This window comes from Tamandua tetradactyla, chromosome 6 (genome assembly GCF_023851605.1).
Source record: "Tamandua tetradactyla isolate mTamTet1 chromosome 6, mTamTet1.pri, whole genome shotgun sequence".
In the NCBI taxonomy this organism is placed as follows: domain Eukaryota; kingdom Metazoa; phylum Chordata; class Mammalia; order Pilosa; family Myrmecophagidae; genus Tamandua; species Tamandua tetradactyla.
In genome coordinates, this window is record NC_135332.1 from 26,272,641 (window position 1) to 26,290,248 (window position 17,608).

The 17,608-nt window shown below is 42.9% G+C and overlaps 1 pseudogene; it reads left to right on the top strand.

Annotated features, from left to right (window-relative positions):
- The first annotated feature begins 7,789 nt into the window (after positions 1–7,789).
- LOC143686600 (26S proteasome non-ATPase regulatory subunit 5 pseudogene) lies at positions 7,790–8,847 on the top strand (annotated as a pseudogene).
- Positions 8,848–17,608: the final 8,761 nt, after the last annotated feature.

Below are 17,608 nucleotides of genomic sequence, written 5' to 3' on the forward strand. Positions count from 1 at the left end.
CAGAACACCTGCTGCTGCCCCCCCTGCTGCAGCCAGAACACCTGCTGCAGGACCACCTGCTGCAGGTCCATCTGCTGCTGCCCCCGCTACTGTGTGTCCAGCTGTTGCAGACCCAGCTGCTGTGGGTCCAACTGCTGCCGCCCCTCTTGCTGCGGATCCAGCTGCGGTGGTTCTAACTGCTGTGGATCCTGCTGCTGCCGCCCCAGCTGCTGCATCTCCAGCTGCTGCCGCCCCTCTTGCTGTGGATCCAGCTGTGGTGGTTCTAACTGCTGTGGATCCAGCTGCGGTGGTTCCAGCTGTGGTGGGTCCAACTGCTGTGGTTCCTGCTGCTGCCGTCCCAGCTGCTGCATCTCCAGCTGCTGCCGTCCTTCTTGCTGTAATCCCTGCTGCTGCCGCACCTGCTGCTGCCTGCGCCCGGTCTGTGGCCAAGTCTCCTGCCACACCAACTGCTATCGCCCAACCTGTGTCATCTCCACCTGCCCCTGCCGCACCTGCTGCAGCTCCTCCTCCTGCTGCTGAATCTGTGCTTGGATCATCCACTACCTTACTGCTTCCCTTCACAGAATGTAGAACCTCCTTTTAAAACATGTTGCGTGCTCAATAGAACAGACCTCCTGTCTCCCATAAAATATCCCCAGTCCTACTAATTCTGTGTCCCCATTCTAGCCTCAGAGAGAAATCCCTGCCATCCAAGCACATAAGTTCAGAACCTGCTAGTAAAGTGACACATTTCCCCAACCTTCCTGTGTCCTGAGGACATGAAGTCATCGTGTTTAAAGAATTTGAAGATTGTCTTCATCACTCCATCCACCACAGATTCTAACCCCTCTGACATGAAAGTCCAATGAAGTATCTCCCTTGCACTCCTTTTCTAAGTGTTTGCTCTACCTTGTTCTCTCCATGTATTAAAATAAACTTCTATTTCAGCCACTGAAAATTGAATGCAATTGTTACTCTCTTTTTTTCTGTTCTTTAAGGTTTTATATTTGGGTCTTGAGTATTTTTCCTACAACTATAGGGAAGAAAACTCAGTTTAGTCAGTCTTCCAATAAACTTCGAAGGACATTGACCGCTGCCTAGTTTTCTTTAACAAGACTCTTTAGTTGTAGGCTAATCAGCTAATCCTTTTCTGGTCTTTAGGCATTAAGGAATGGGTCTTTCTCTTTCTATCACAGAAAGATGGAAAAGGAATGACCTTGAACAACAACAACAAAAAGGTCACCATCTCCGCCAATACCTATGAACATTCATCAGACCTCTCCCTTCATTCACATCACCTGCCCAGCCTTCCATGTGGCAGGGTGACCCTGACACCCAATGTTCCAACCAGCAGCATGGAGCAGAAGCATTGTACTTGCGGGAAAAGGTGTCCCGTGATTCACTGGATACGTCTCTAAGTAGAAAAGGCATAGACTCTGTGAAACTGTCTCTTGGCAGCTTTCATTGGTAAAACAAACAAACAAACATCTGAACCACAGTGCTTTTAAAGATCATGGAATGTGTTCAATCCTTCCAGAGTTTCTCCTACTACTATATTCATGGATGCTCCACGGCCTCCATGTCACTCCTATTTTGAAACTTTTTGGAAGGCTAACTAAACTAAGTTTTCTTCCCTACCGTGGTAGGAAAAACACTCCGTATAGCAAACTACTAACAGTTTGCCAGGGAACTTCAGGCTGTTACTGTTTCCTCACCTTGAAGCGTATATGGGACTTCACCACGTGCTGTGTTTTGCTATAAATTATTTAATTAATACAATTTCAATTCAGGAGCGCGCATCCCGGGGACCGGTCCTCGCGACGCAGGCCACTTGGCGGGGCTCCAGGCTGGGCTCGCGCCCTCACCGAGGCCGCAGCTCCCGTGGGCGGGGTCGGGCAGGGAAGGGGGTGGCGGGGCCGCGGGTGATTCTGCTGTCGGCCCCCAGGGGCCCGACCTCCTTGGTCTCAGGCCGCCGCCCGCCCGTCTCCGCGAAGCCTCCCTCCTCCAGAGCCCCGTCGGGTCGCCCTGGCTTCTCTCCTCCATTCCTGCTGCGGCAAGCGCGCAGCAATTTTCTCCCCATAACTGTTTGACTTTTGAAAATGACAGGCCCATCCTCTACTGAAGGTAGGAGAGGCGCCAACAGAAAGGCAGGGAGACATGAAGTTGGATGCCCCTCCCTTTCTCCCGCCTTCCCCTATCCCCAGCATGATCCATGGATGATCATCGTTATTGATTCTGTAACTTTTTGAAACTTGGGTATCTTTTCTTTCTGCTGCAGGAAGAGGCGTTGGAGGAAGGAACTTGAAACAAAATGTCTTATCAAAAATAGTGGGTCCAGCGATGCAAACAGTGAATAAAGAAGGATTTGCATGGGGCATTGGGGAAGAAGGGGACAATATTCAACTTCCCCATTTGCAGAATTTCTGATATTCTTACAAGCAGAGCGGACAACCAAATGAATAGGTCGAGCCCTTGATCTTGGGGTGCGCCCGTATGAAACTTATTCCTGCAAAATATAGGCTAAAGCTACTTAAAATTATGTCTAAGTGTCACCCCCAGGACCCTCTCCTGTTGATCAGATATGACCTCTCTCTCTCTCTAACCCAACATCGCAGGTAAACTCACTGACCTCCCCCTCTACGTGGGACGTTACTCCCAGGGGTATAAATCTCCCTGGAAACGTGGGACAGAAATCCCAGGATGAGACAGAATCTGATATCAAGGGATTGAGAAAATCGTCTTGACCAAAAGGGGGAAGAGAGAAATGAGACAAAATAAAGTGTCAGTGGCAGAGAGTTTCAGAGTCAAGAGGTTTTCCTGATGGTTATTCGTACACATTATGTAGAGCTCCCTTTTTTAGTTTAGGTGTATTAGATTGACTACAGGCAAGTACCTGAAACTGTAGATCGGTGTCCCTGTAGCCTTGTTTCTTGAAGATGATTGTGTAATGATTTTGCTTTTACAATGTGACTGTATGATTGTGAAAACCTTGTGCCTGAGGCTCCTTTTAGCTAGGGTATGGACAGATGAGTAAAAATATGAATGAAAAATAAATAATAGGGGAAACAAAGGTTAAAATAAATTGGGTAGATGAAAATACTAGTGGTCAATGAGAAGGAGGGGTGAGAGGTATGGTTTGTTTGAATTTTTTTTTAATTTCTTTTTCTGGAGTAATGCAAATGTTAAAAACAAAATGATCATGGTGATGAATGCACAACCATATGATGATATCATGAGCCATTGATTGTACACCATGTATGGAATGTTTGTATATTAAGAATGTATGTTTGTGGGGCCAAGATGGCAGCTTAGCAATTTGCGCGTTTTAGTTCGTCCTCCAGAACAGCTACCAAATAACCAGAAACATTACAGAACAGCTCCTGGGGTCACTTCAGTGACCGGACACACAGCATACCCCAGTCCGGACCAAGCTGGACTGGCTGCGAGCTCCCGCAGAACCATGAGTTCCCCATGCCACGATGGCCGGCACCCCTCATGGACAGGCTGCTTCCCAGAGGGGAAAGGAAAGAGACTTTACCAGCAGCAGGGGCTGAGCCCAAGCAAAGGCCAACTGTGGAATTAATTAACAAATTCTGACCACTAAAAATAGGCCCCCAGCTTAGGTGAACCTGGTCAAAGCAGAGGTCCCTCATTTTGGCCCAGGCACCAAAAGGGCAGGGTTGACGTAAAAAGAAAAAAAAGAGGAAACAGGGGTTTTTGTGGCTGTGTTTCCACAATGGCTTGACTGTCTTTGGGTGCAGCAGCAAGGCTTCTCAGGCTGCAACTGCCCCAGGCATAGGCAGAAACAAGCTCATCTGAGGGCTTGTCTGGAGCCTGAGCCTTCCCTAGGAGAGGGGTGAAGCCCAACTGAGGTGGAATCCCTCCTTAAGGAATTCAGACACCAGGACTTTGTAATGTGAATCCATTAAAGCCAGCCTACAACCTCTCCTCCATCTCCACCATGCCTCCAGCAGGGACAGTCTGCCAAAGTTAAAGGTGTCTCATCATCTTATGCTGGTGGGACCTGCAGGCAGATAAGTGCCACATACTGGGCAGGATGAGAGAAACAGAGCCCAGAGACTTCACAGGAAAGTCTTTCAACCTGCTGGGCCTCAACCTCAGGGACAACCGACGCAGGTGGCTCTTTCCACCTGATAGGAGGCCAGCTTGGTCTGTGAAAATCCGGCTGGGGCAAAATACCTAAGTAGACCCTCCTAAGGGTGGGGTGAAAAAGACACCATACAAGCAGGGCAAGAAACAAGAACAAGAACTGAAAAATTCTCTTCTGTTAAATAAAACCTAAGCTAGAGGTCCAGAAAAAGCTGAACTGAATGTCAAAAACAGATAGACAACAAATTCATCCAGCAAGAAAACCCTAAGTAAAAGAAGTGAAAGCAATCTCCTGAATAAACTAATTAAGGTAATTAAATGCCTAGACACCAGCAAAAAATAATAAATCACACTAGGAAAATTGAAGATATGGCCCAGTCAAAGGAACAAACCAAAAATTCAAATGAGATACAGGAGCTGAAACAATTAATTCAGAATATACAAACAGACTGGAAAACGTCATCAAAAACCAAATCAATGAATTGAGGGAGGATATAAAGAAGGCAAGGAATGAACAAAAAGAAGTAATCAAAAGTCTGAAAAAACAAATCACAGAACTTATGGGAATGAAAGGCACAGTAGACAAGATGAAAAAAACAAGGGATACCTACAATGGTAGATTTCGAGAGGCAGAACACAGGATTAGTGAACTGGAGGATGGAACATCTGAAATCCGACAAGAAAAAAGAAAATATAGGGAAAAATGGAAAAATATGAGCAGGGACTCAGGGAATTGAATGACAATATGAAGCACATGAATATATGTGTTGTGGGTGTCCCAGAAGGAGAAGAGAAGGGAAAATGGGTAGAAAAACTAATGGAGGAAATTATCACTGAAAATTCCCAACTCTTACGAAAGAATTAAAACTACAGATCCAAGAAGTGCAGCGTACCCCAAAGAGAATAGATCCAAATAGACGTACTCCAAGTCATTTATTAGCATGTCAGAGGTCAAAGAGAAAGAGAGAATCTCGAAAGCAGCCATAGAAAAGCATCTATCACATACAAGGGAAGCCCAATAAGATTATGCATAGATTTCTCAGCAGAAACCATGGAGGCAGTTTTAAATTATTAAAAGAGAAAAACTGCCGACCAAAAATTCTATATCCAGAAAAATTGTCCTTCGAAAATGAGAGAAAAATTAAAACATTTTTGACCAAAAAGTCACTGAGAGAATTTGTGACCAAGAGACCAGCTCTGCAAGAAAGACTAAAGGGAGCACCAGAGACAGATACAAAAAGACAGAAGAAAGAGGTGTGGAGAATAGTGTAGAAAGGAAGGCTATGAGTAAAGGTAAAAAGAAAGAAATTTAGATATGACATATAAAATCCAGGAGGCAAAATGGTAGAAGAAAGTACTACCCATGCAGTAATAACACTAAATGTTAATGGATTAAACTCCCCAATCAAAAGACATAGAATGTCAGAATGGATTAAAAAACAGGACCCATCTATATGCTGTCTCTACTCAAAGGACATGAGGGCAAGGACATAAATGGACATTTGCACACCAATGTTTATAGCAGCATTATTTACAATTACCAAGAGATGGAAACAGACAAAATGTCCATCAACAGAAAGGTGGCTAAACAAACTGTGGCATATACATACAATGGAATATTATGAAGCTTTAAGACAGAATAAAGTTATGAAGTATGTAACAACATAGATGGACCTTAAGGACATTATGCTGAGTGAGATTAGCCAAAAACAAAAGGACAAATACTGTATGGTCTCACTGATATGAACTTACATTAGTGAATAAACTTTGAATATCTTGTTGGTAACAGAGACCATCAGGAGATGGAAATAGGGTAAGATATTGGGTAATTGGAGCTGAAGGGATACAGATTGTGCAACAGGACTAATATAAAAACTCATAAATGGACAGCACAATACTATCTAACTGTAATACAATTATGTTAAAACACTGAATGAAGCTGAATGTGAGAGTGATAGAGGGAGGAGGACCAGGGGTATAAATGAAATCAGAAAGAAAGATAGACAATAAAGACAGAGATGGTATAATCTAGGAATGCCTAGAATGTATAATGATAGTGACTAAATGTGCAAATTTTAAAAATGTTTTTGTGTGAGGGAGAACAAAGGAAAGTCATTACTGCAGGGTGCTAAAAATAGATGGTAATTAATATTTTAAAATTTCAACTTATGCGTGAGACTAAAGCAAAAAAAAATGTTTATTTGGTACAAAATTTATATTTTGACTGGTGCATCTCCTAATATAACTTAGATAGTAGGTAGTTGGTTGAACAACATAAGTACATGGAACTTTGGGTAGGACATGAGATTTTGTTGGTTTGTCCAGAGTGATGCCCTGTGAATCCCAGAGTGATTTAATCCTGAATGGTGAGAACAGGGGAAACTTCAACCTCCCCAAGTTGAATTCTTATAATTCTCCAAGCAGTGTGGACAACCAAAGCTGTAGGCTGAACCCCCAGTCTTGGGGCTTGTTCATATGAAACTTAACCCCACAAAAGATAGGTCAAACCTACTTAAAATTAGACCTAAGAGTCACCCCCAAGAACCTCTTCTGTTGCTAGGTATGGCCTCTCTCTCCAGCCAACACAACGAGCAAACTCACCACCCTCCCCCTGTCTATGTGGGACATGACTCCCAGGGGTGTGGACCTTCCTGGCAACGTGGGACAGAAATCCTAGAATCAGCTGAGACTCAGCATCAAGGAATTGAGAAAAGCTCTAGAATGAGCTGAGACCCAGCATCAAGGGATTGAGAAAACCTTCTTGACCAAAAGGGGGAAGAGTAAAATGAAACAAACTGTCCATGGCTGAGATATTCCAGAGTGGAGAGGTTATCCTGGAGGTTATTCTTACGCATTAAGTAGATATCACCTTGTTATCCAAGATGTAATGGAGAGGCTGGTGGAACTGTCTGAAAATGTAGAGCTGTGTTCCAGTAGCCATGTTTCTTGAAGATGATTGTATAATGATATAGCTTTCACAATGTGACTGTGTGATTGTGAAAACCTTGTGTCTTATGCTCCTTTTATCTGCCTTGCCAACAGACAAGTATAACATATGGAATAAAAGTAAATAATAGGGGGAACAAATGTTAAAATAAATTTAGTTTGAAATGCTAGTGATCAATGAAAGGGAGGGGTAAGGGGTATGGTACGTATAATTTTTTTTCTGTTTTCGTTTAATTTTTCTGTTGCCTTTTTATTTCTTTTTCTGAATTGATGCAAACGTTCTAAGAAATGATCATGATGATGAAGATGCAACTATGTGATGATATTGTGAATAACTGATTATACATGTAGAATGGATTGAGCATATGTTAAGAATGTTTTTGTTACTCCCTTGTAATATTTTTTAAAAATATTAATTTAAAAAATAATACTGTCAAAAAAGAATGTATGTTTGTAAGGTGTTCTATCAATAAAAAAAATTTTTTTAAGTTGCGGGTGTTTGGTAAACATCCTAAAACTTTAATAATGGGAAGACCTGCTTTTAAGAAATAATACTAAAGGACACTACGAAATCCTGGAATGACAGCCAATGAGATCTCCGTAGCACTGACCAAGAAGAGGTAGAAGAGATGGGTTTTGGTGAAAATGAAGATGATTTGGAAAAGATGAAGGATTTAAATGACCTGCCTACTTCACTTTTTGGCTTGCAGTGTCCATGAAGCAATGTTTGAGATACAAGAGCAGAAGAGAAAACCTGTCTGTAGCTAAAGTGACCATCAAATGCCTGCCCCGAATGTCAGTGTTGCAAAGTGGACTGGAGCTTTATTTGAGAGCAGTATACAAGACTACATGAAAAATGTAATGAAAACAAATGACAATCTTCAGTACAGGGCATATGAGCTAATTGTTGAGATTTCTCCTGTGTCACCAGAATCTTTGAAGTACGTTACCAGCTTTGGATTGGTAACCCAGATCGTCAGAATGCTAACGGATGAGGATGAACTGGTCAGAGCTGCCTGTGTAGGAACTATGACATATACCCATCATGGAAAACAGTACCTTGTGCAAGGAGGAGTAATTGACTGGATTTCTAACCTAATTGCTGGGGCAGATTCAGACCCATTCTCTCGCTTCTATTTGCCAGGGATTGTGATGTTTTGGAAACTTGCCTATATTGGATATTCTCAATAGATCTGTGAGCATTTTCCTGTCCTTGTGGGAAAAGGTCTTTGAAATGACAGAAAGTCAAGACCCCACCATGATTGGCGTAGCAGTGGACATGATGAGAATCCTGGAGTCCAATATTGAAGGAAAACAGATTTTACAGTAAAATAGGAACTTTCTTCGAATACTTGCTCATGAGAACAGGACATCGAGCAAAGAATGTCTCAACAGACCTAAAAATCACATGGTTGGATGCAGTTTCATCTCTTCTGTATTTACCCGCTGAGCAGCCAACTGATGACCTCCTGAGGATATTTAGAATCCTGGTTTTCCTTTTTATCTTGGGACTCACTGAAACGCTTTAGTGGGATCAGTAATCAACTCTTCCCTGTTCGTGGCCATTGCAAACCAACCCTGGTCTCAAAAGCTTCTGTTTAACAGTCTAGCTTTTGTAGAATATGTGAAGAACCAGTCCATGGAATATGAAACAACTTAAAAATAAGTCAAGTATGAACTAGTAAAAGCACTTGCCAATTCCAAGACAACTGCAGAAATCTTTGGGAACCCAAATCATTTGACCTCAGTATTTACCTAAGTGAAGGTCCTTACTCATGGAAGCAAGTTTCCAAACAGCAGTGTAAGGAATGATTTCTTCTTCAGTATGATACAGAGGACCATTTTAACCAGAACTTTTCCAAAGGTATTTGACTCGATCTGTATTGTACAAAAAGACTTCCTCCCTCCAGAATTATCATGGAATATCTAACACAACTTTATCATCAACATTTGCTGTGTGTCTACATTGATATATATAAGTGATATATATGTGCAATCAGGAGTTTGGTGTACATTCAGAGCAGGAAAACTTGGTCTTAAACCATGTGTTTTTCAGATTCCTATGACTGCCATAAACTTTGCGACCAAATGGAAGTTATATGGCTCCCCTCCCAGAAAACTTCCATAGATGTAGCCGCTGTCATATTAAATAATCTGCTTTAAATAGAACTAAATTATTTGAGCTCTTTTCACCACCTTTCCCTCCCTGTTTGGTTCTTGATTTCCTCCAAATTCACTTTCCAAGACTTGGATATAAATATGCTTTGAAAAATAAGTAATACGGGATCTTGAAATTATGTTCTGTATACTAAGAATAAATAATTTTACTAAAAATATTTCAGTTCTTCTCATTGTTGCCATATTCTTAGTCAAGTATCTATAAGAAAGAAATAAGTGCTCATCTGCTATACACATAGTAACCTGGAGAACATCTTAGATGCATGTCTTCAAAAGGCTTAATTATTCTTAATATGTTTTCATACAATAAAAGCCCCTGTAAGGAAAAATCCATTGTGCAAGTTTCACAATCAAGAAACAAATCAAAACTCACCATCCACTGAATATACTGGAAGATATTTTTGTCTTCCAAAAGTGTGGCTGGTTTGCTATTTAGAAGCAGTGCATCACTGCTAAGTGCTTCCCCCTGAGACTGTGGAACAAGATCCCAACACAGAGTTGAGAACTGCCTTGGGTCCCACTCTCTCCGTGACCATCCAGAGGCCCACATACGAGCACAGTCACCCTCATTATAGACACGACATGAGTCCACTAAAGGGGACTTTCCTTCTGCTTCCTCGCAGCATTGTACCTGACCAGCACATTCTCCACTCACCTTTGACAACTAAAGATATCTTAGTAGGCTGGAGACCCATTCTCCAGGATCTTCAGGGAATGTCACTTTCAAAAGCAAAATTTCAGAAAGTCATGTGACAAATGCTTTGTGCAAGACACTACACAGGCCAATGACTAAGGTGACACCCACCAAGAAAGAAATGTGAGAAGTGCCATAATTAGAAACACAGGAGCACATCAGGAAAAGGAAAGAGGTTATTTTCTCCGTTTTGGAGTGTTTAATTAGGAAAACACAATCATGCAATTAAATGATTAAATGTTCCAACAGGATAAATAATAACAGGGAAATAATGCTTGGCATGTTGACAGCAGCCCCTCCACAGGGTATAAATGGGGATATGGGTCAAGGATTCTTCCAAACTCAAGAACCTCACTCTCCTGGAAACTCACCCAGAACCCCCACCCTCTGACACCATGGTCAACTCCTGTTGTGGTTCCGTCTGCTCTGGCCAGGGCTGTGGCCAAGGCTGCTGCCAGAACACCTGCTGCTGCCCCCCCTGCTGCAGCCAGAACACCTGCTGCAGGACCACCTGCTGCAGGTCCATCTGCTGCTGCCCCCGCTACTGTGTGTCCAGCTGTTGCAGACCCAGCTGCTGTGGGTCCAGCTGCTGCCGCCCCTCTTGCTGCGGATCCAGCTGCGGTGGTTCTAACTGCTGTGGATCCTGCTGCTGCCGCCCCAGCTGCTGCATCTCCAGCTGCTGCCGCCCCTCTTGCTGTGGATCCAGCTGTGGTGGTTCTAACTGCTGTGGATCCAGCTGCGGTGGTTCCAGCTGTGGTGGGTCCAACTGCTGTGGTTCCTGCTGCTGCCGTCCCAGCTGCTGCATCTCCAGCTGCTGCCGTCCTTCTTGCTGTAATCCCTGCTGCTGCCGCACCTGCTGCTGCCTGCGCCCGGTCTGTGGCCAAGTCTCCTGCCACACCAACTGCTATCGCCCAACCTGTGTCATCTCCACCTGCCCCTGCTGCACCTGCTGCAGCTCCTCCTCCTGCTGCTGAATCTGTCCTTGGATCATCCACTACCTTACTGCTTCCCTTCACAGAATGTAGAACCTCCTTTTAAAACATGTTGCGTGCTCAATAGAACAGACCTCCTGTCTCCCATAAAATATCCCCAGTCCTACTAATTCTGTGTCCCCATTCTAGCCTCAGAGAGAACTCCCTGCCATCCAAGCACATAAGTTCAGAACCTGCTAGTAAAGTGACACATTTCCCCAACCTTCCTCCTGTGTCCTGAGGACATGAAGTCATCGTGTTTAAAGAATTTGAAGATTGTCTTCATCACTCCATCCACCACAGATTCTAACCCCTCTGACATGAAAGTCCAATGAAGTATCTCCCTTGCACTCCTTTTCTAAGTGTTTGCTCTACCTTGTTCTCTCCATGTATTAAAATAAACTTCTATTTCAGCCACTGAAAATTGAATGCAATTGTTACTCTTTTTTTTTCTGTTCTTTAAGATTTTATATTTGGGTCTTGAGTATTTTTCCTACAACTATAGGGAAGAAAACTCAGTTTAGTCAGTCTTCCAATAAACTTCGAAGGACATTGATCGCTGCCTAGTTTTCTTTAACAAGACTCTTTAGTTGTAGGCTAATCAGCTAATCCTTTTCTGGTCTTTAGGCATTAAGGAATGGGTCTTTCTCTTTCTATCACAGAAAGATGGAAAAGGAATGACCTTGAACAACAACAACAAAAAGGTCACCATCTCCGCCAATACCTATGAACATTCATCAGACCTCTCCCTTCATTCACATCACCTGCCCAGCCTTCCATGTGGCAGGGTGACCCTGACACCCAATGTTCCAACTAGCAGCATGGAGCAGAAGCATTGTACTTGCGGGAAAAGGTGTCCCGTGATTCACTGGATACGTCTCTAAGTAGAAAAGGCATAGACTCTGTGAAACTGTCTCTTGGCAGCTTTCATTGGTAAAACAAACAAACAAACATCTGAACCACAGTGCTTTTAAAGATCATGGAATGTGTTCAATCCTTCCAGAGTTTCTCCTACTACTATATTCATGGATGCTCCACGGCCTCCATGTCACTCCTATTTTGAAACTTTTTGGAAGGCTAACTAAACTGAGTTTTCTTCCCTGCCGTGGTAGGAAAAACACTCCGTATAGCAAACTACTAACAGTTTGCCAGGGAACTTCAGGCTGTTACTGTTTCCTCACTTTGAAGAGCTTGTGGGACTTCACCACATGCTGCGTTTTGCTATAAATTATTTAATTAATACAATTTCAATTCAGGAGCGCGCATCCCGGGGACCGGTCCGCGCGACGCAGGCCACTTGGCGGGGCTCCAGGCTGGGCTCGCGCCCTCACCGAGGCCGCAGCTCCCGTGGGCGGGGTCGGGCAGGGAAGGGCGTGGCGGGGCCGCGGGTGATTCTGCTGTCGGCCCCCAGGGGCCCGACCTCCTTGGTCTCAGGCCGCCGCCCGCCCGTCTCCGCGAAGCCTCCCTCCTCCAGAGCCCCGTCGGGTCGCCCTGGCTTGTTTCCTCCATTCCTGCTGCGGCAAGTGCGCAGCAATTTTCTCCCGATAACTGTTTGACTTTTGAAAATGACAGGCCCAGCCTCTACTGAAGGTAGGAGAGGCGCCAACAGATAGGCAGGGAGACATGAAGTTGGATGCCCCTCCCTTTCTCCCGCCTTCCCCTATCCCCAGCATGATCCATGGATGATCATCGTTATTGATTCTGTAACTTTTTGAAACTTGGGTATCTTTTCTTTCTGCTGCAGGAAGAGGCGTTGGAGGAAGGAACTTGAAACAAAATGTCTTATCAAAAATAGTGGGTCCAGCGATGCAAACAGTGAATAAAGAAGGATTTGCAATGGGGCATTGGGGAAGAAGGGGACAATATTCAACTTCCCCATTTGCAGAATTTCTGATATTCTTACAAGCAGAGCGGACAACCAAATGAATAGGTCGAGCCCTTGATCTTGGGGTGCGCCCGTATGAAACTTATTCCTGCAAAATATAGGCTAAAGCTACTTAAAATTATGTCTAAGTGTCACCCCCAGGACCCTCTCCTGTTGATCAGATATGACCTCTCTCTCTCTCTAACCCAACATCGCAGGTAAACTCACTGACCTCCCCCTCTACGTGGGACGTTACTCCCAGGGGTATAAATCTCCCTGGAAACGTGGGACAGAAATCCCAGGATGAGACAGAATCTGATATCAAGGGATTGAGAAAATCGTCTTGACCAAAAGGGGGAAGAAAGAAATGAGACAAAATAAAGTGTCAGTGGCAGAGAGTTTCAGAGTCAAGAGGTTTTCCTGATGGTTATTCGTACACATTGTATAGATCTCCCTTTTTTAGTTTAGGTCCATTAGATTGGCTAGAGGGAAGTATCTGAGAGTGTACAGTGGTGTTCCTGTAGCCTTGCTTCTTAAAGATGATTGTGTAATGATTTTGCTTTTACAATGTGACTGTATGATTGTGAAAACCTTGTGCCTGATGCCCCTTTTAGCTAGGGTATGGACAGATGAGTAAAAATATGAATGAAAAATAAACAAATAATAGGGGAAACAAAGGTTAAAATAAATTGGGTAGATGAAAATACTAGCGGTCAATTTGAAGGAGGGGTGAGAGGTATGGTTTGTATGAGTTTTTTCTTTTTTATTTCTTTTTCTGGAGTAACACAAATGTTAAAAACAAAATGATCATGGTGATGAATGCACAACTATATGATGATATCATGAACCACTGATTGTACACCATGTATGGAATGTTTGTATATTAAGAATGTATGTTTGTGGGGCCAAGATGGCAGCTTAGCAATGTGCGCGTTTTAGTTCGTCCTCCAGAACAGCTACTAAATAACCAGAAACAATACAGAACAGCTCCTGGGGTCACTTCAGTGACCGGACACACAGCATACCCCAGTCTGGACCAAGCTGGACTGGCTGCGAGCTCCCCCAGAACCATGAGTTCCCCATGCCACGATGGCCGGCACCCCTCATGGACAGGCTGCTTCCCAGAGGGGAAAGGAAAGAGACTTTACCAGCAGCAGGGGCTGAGCCCAACCAAATGCCAACTGTGGAATTAATTAACAAATTCTGACCATTAAAAGTAGGCCCCCAGCTTAGGTGAACCTGGTCAAAGCAGAGGTCCCTCATTTTGGCCCCAGTGCCAAGGGGGCAGAGTTGACGTAAAAAGAAAAAAAAAGAGGAAACAGGTTTTTGTGGCTGTGTTTCCACAATGGCTTGACTGCCTTTGGATGCAGCAGCAAGGCTTCTTAGGCTACAACTGCCCCAGGCACAGACAGAAGCAAGATCATTTGAGGGCTTGTCTGGAGCCTGAGCCTTCCCTGGGGGCGGGGGGTGGGGGTGAAGCCCAATTCAGGTGGAATCCCTCCTTAAGGAATTCAGACACCAGGACTTGGTAATTTGAAGCCATTAAAGCCAGCCTACAACCTGTCCTCCGTCTCCACCATGCCCCCAGCAGGGAGAGTCTGCTAAAGTTAAAGGTGTCTCCTTGCTTATGCTGGTGGGACCTGCAGGTAGACAAGCGCCATATACTGGGCAGGATGAGAGAAACAGAGCCTAGAAACTTCACAGGAAAGTCTTTCAACCTGCTGGGTCTCACGCTCAGGGAAAACCGATGCAGGTGACTCTTTCCACCTGATAGAAGGCAAGTTTGGTCTGGGAAAATCCGGCTGGGGTCTATAATAGCTAAGCAGACCCTCCTAAGGGTGGGAGGAAAAAGGCACCATACAAGCAGGGCAAGAAACAAGAAAACAAGAACTGAAAAATTCTCCTCTGTTAAACAAAACCTAAGCTAGAGGTCCAGAAAAAGCTGAACTGAATGTCAAAGAACAGATAACAAATTCATCCAGCAAGAAAACCCTAAGAGCAAAAGAAGTGAAAGTGATCATCAGAATAAACTAATTAAGGTAATTAAGTGCTTAGACACCAGCAAAAAAATAATAAATCACACCAGGAAAATTGAAGAGATGGCCCAGTCAAAGGAACAAACCAAAAATTCAAATGAGACACAGGAGTTGAAACAATTAATTCAGAATATACGAACAGACATGGAAAACCATATCAAAAACCAAATCAATGAACTGAGGGAGGATATAAGGAAGGTAAGGATGAACAAAAAGAAGAAATTGAAAGTCTGAAAAAATAAATCACAGAACTTAAGGGAATGAAAGGCATGATAGAAGAGATAAAAAAAAAAAAAGGATACCTACAATGGTAGATTTCGAGAGGCAGAACACAGGATTAGTGAACTGGAGGATGGAACATCTGAAATCCAACAAGAAAAAGAAAATATAGGGAAAAATGGAAAAATATGAGCAGGGACTATGGGAATAGAATGACAATATGAAGCATATGAATATACGTTTTGTGAGTGCCCCAGAAGGAGAAGAGAAGGGAAAAGGAGGAGAAAAACTAATGGAGGTAATTATCACTGAAAATTTCCCAACTCTTACGAAAGACTTAAAACTACAGATCCAGGAAGGGCAGCATATCCCAAAGAGAATAGATCCAAATAGACGTACTCCAAGACATTTAATAATCAGCATGTCAGAGGTCAAAGAGAAAGAGAGAATCTTGAAAGCAGCCATAGAAAAGCATCCATCACATACAAGGGAAGCCCAATAAGACTATGCATAGATTTCTCAGCAGAAACCATGGAGGCAAGAAGACAGTGGGATGATATATTTAAATTATTAAAAGAGAAAAACTGCCAACCAAGAATTCTATATCCAGAAAAATTGTCCTTCAAACATGAGGGAGATATTAAAACAGTTTTGACCAAAAAAAACAGAGAATTTGCGACCAAGAGACCAGTTCTGCAAGAAATACTAAAGGGAGCACCAGAGACAGATACAAAAAGACAGAAGAGAGAGGTGTGGAGAAGAGTGTAGAAAGGAAGACTATGAGTAAAGGTAAAAAGAAGGAAAATTAGATATGACATATAAAATCCAGGAAGCAAAATGGTAGAAGAAAATACTACCCATGCAGTAATAACACTAAATGTTAATGGATTAAACTCCCCAATCAAAAGACATAGAATGTCAGAATGGATTAAAAAACAGGACCCATCTATATGCTGTCTCTACTCAAAGGACATGAGGGCAAGGACATAAATGGACATTTGCACACCAATGTTTATAGTAGCATTGTTTACAATTCCAAAGAGAGGGAAACAGCCAAAATGTCCATCAACAGACGAGTGGCTAAACAAACTGTGGCATATACATACGATGGAATATTATGCAGCTGTAAGACAGAATAAAGTTATGAAGTATGTAACAACATGGATGGACCTTAAGGACATTATCCTAAGAAGATTAGCCAAAAACAAAAGGACAAATACTGTATGGTCTCACTGATATGAACTTACATTAGTGAATAAACTTTGAATATTTCGTTGGTAACAGAGACCATCAGGACGTTGAAATAGGGTAAGATATTGGGTAATAGGAGCTGAAGGGATACAGATTGTGCAACAGGACTGAATATAAAAACTCAGAAATGGACAGAACAATACTACCTAATTATAATACAATTATGGTAAAACACTGAATGAAGCTGAATGTGAGAATGATAGAGGGAGGAGGGCCAGGGGTATAAATGAAATCACAAAGAAAGATAGACAATAAAGACTGATATGGTATAATCTAGGAATGACTAGAGTGTATAATGATAGTGACTAAATGTACAAATTTTAAAATGTTTTTGCATAAGGAAGAACGAAGGAATGTCATTACTGCAGGGTGCTAAAAATAGATAGTAATTAACATTTTAAAATTTCAATTTATGTGTGAGACTACAGCAAAAAAAATGTTTATTTGGTACAAAATTTATATTTTGACTGGTGCATCTCCTAATATAACTTATCTAGATCATTGGTTGAACAACATAAGTCCACTGAACCTTGGGTAGGGCATGAGATTTTGTTGGTTTGTCCAGAGTGATGCCCTGTGAATAACAGAGTGATTTGATCAGTGAGTGGAAAAGTATTTGCAAAGTCCCCTTTGGGGAATGGTGAGAACCAGGGAAAATTCAACCTCCCCAAGTTGAATTTTTTATATTCTCACAAGCAGTGAGAACAATAAAAGCTGGGCCCCCAGTCTTGGGGCTTGTTCATATGAAACTTAACCCAAAAAAGGATAGGTCAAGCCTACTTAAAATTAGGCCTCAGAGTCACCCCTAACAGAACCTCTTCTGTTGCTCAGAGTGACCTCTCTCTCCAGCCAACACAAGAAGGAAACTCACCACCCTCCCCCTGTCTGTGTGGGACATGACTCCCAGGGGTGTAGACCTACCTTCCTGGCAACATGAGACAGAAATCTTAGAATGAGCTGGGAGTCAGTATCAAGGGATTGAGAAAAACTCTAGAATGAGCAGAGACCCAGCATCAAGGGATTGAGAAAACCTTCTCGAACAAAAGGGGGAAGAGTGAAATGAAACAAAGTGTCCATGGCTGAGAGATTCCAGAGTGGAGAGGTTATCCTGGAGGTTATTCTTAAGTAGATATTAAGTAGATATCACCTTGTTATCCAAGATGTAATGGAGAGGCTGGTGGAACTGTCTGAAAATGTAGAGCTGTGTTCCAGTAGCCATGTTTCTTGATGGTGATTGTGTAATGATAAAGCTTTCACAATGTGACTGTGTGATTGTGAAAACCTTGTGTCTGATGCTCCTTTTATCTACCTTGTCAACAGATGAGTAGAACATATGGAATAAAAATAAATAATAGGGGGA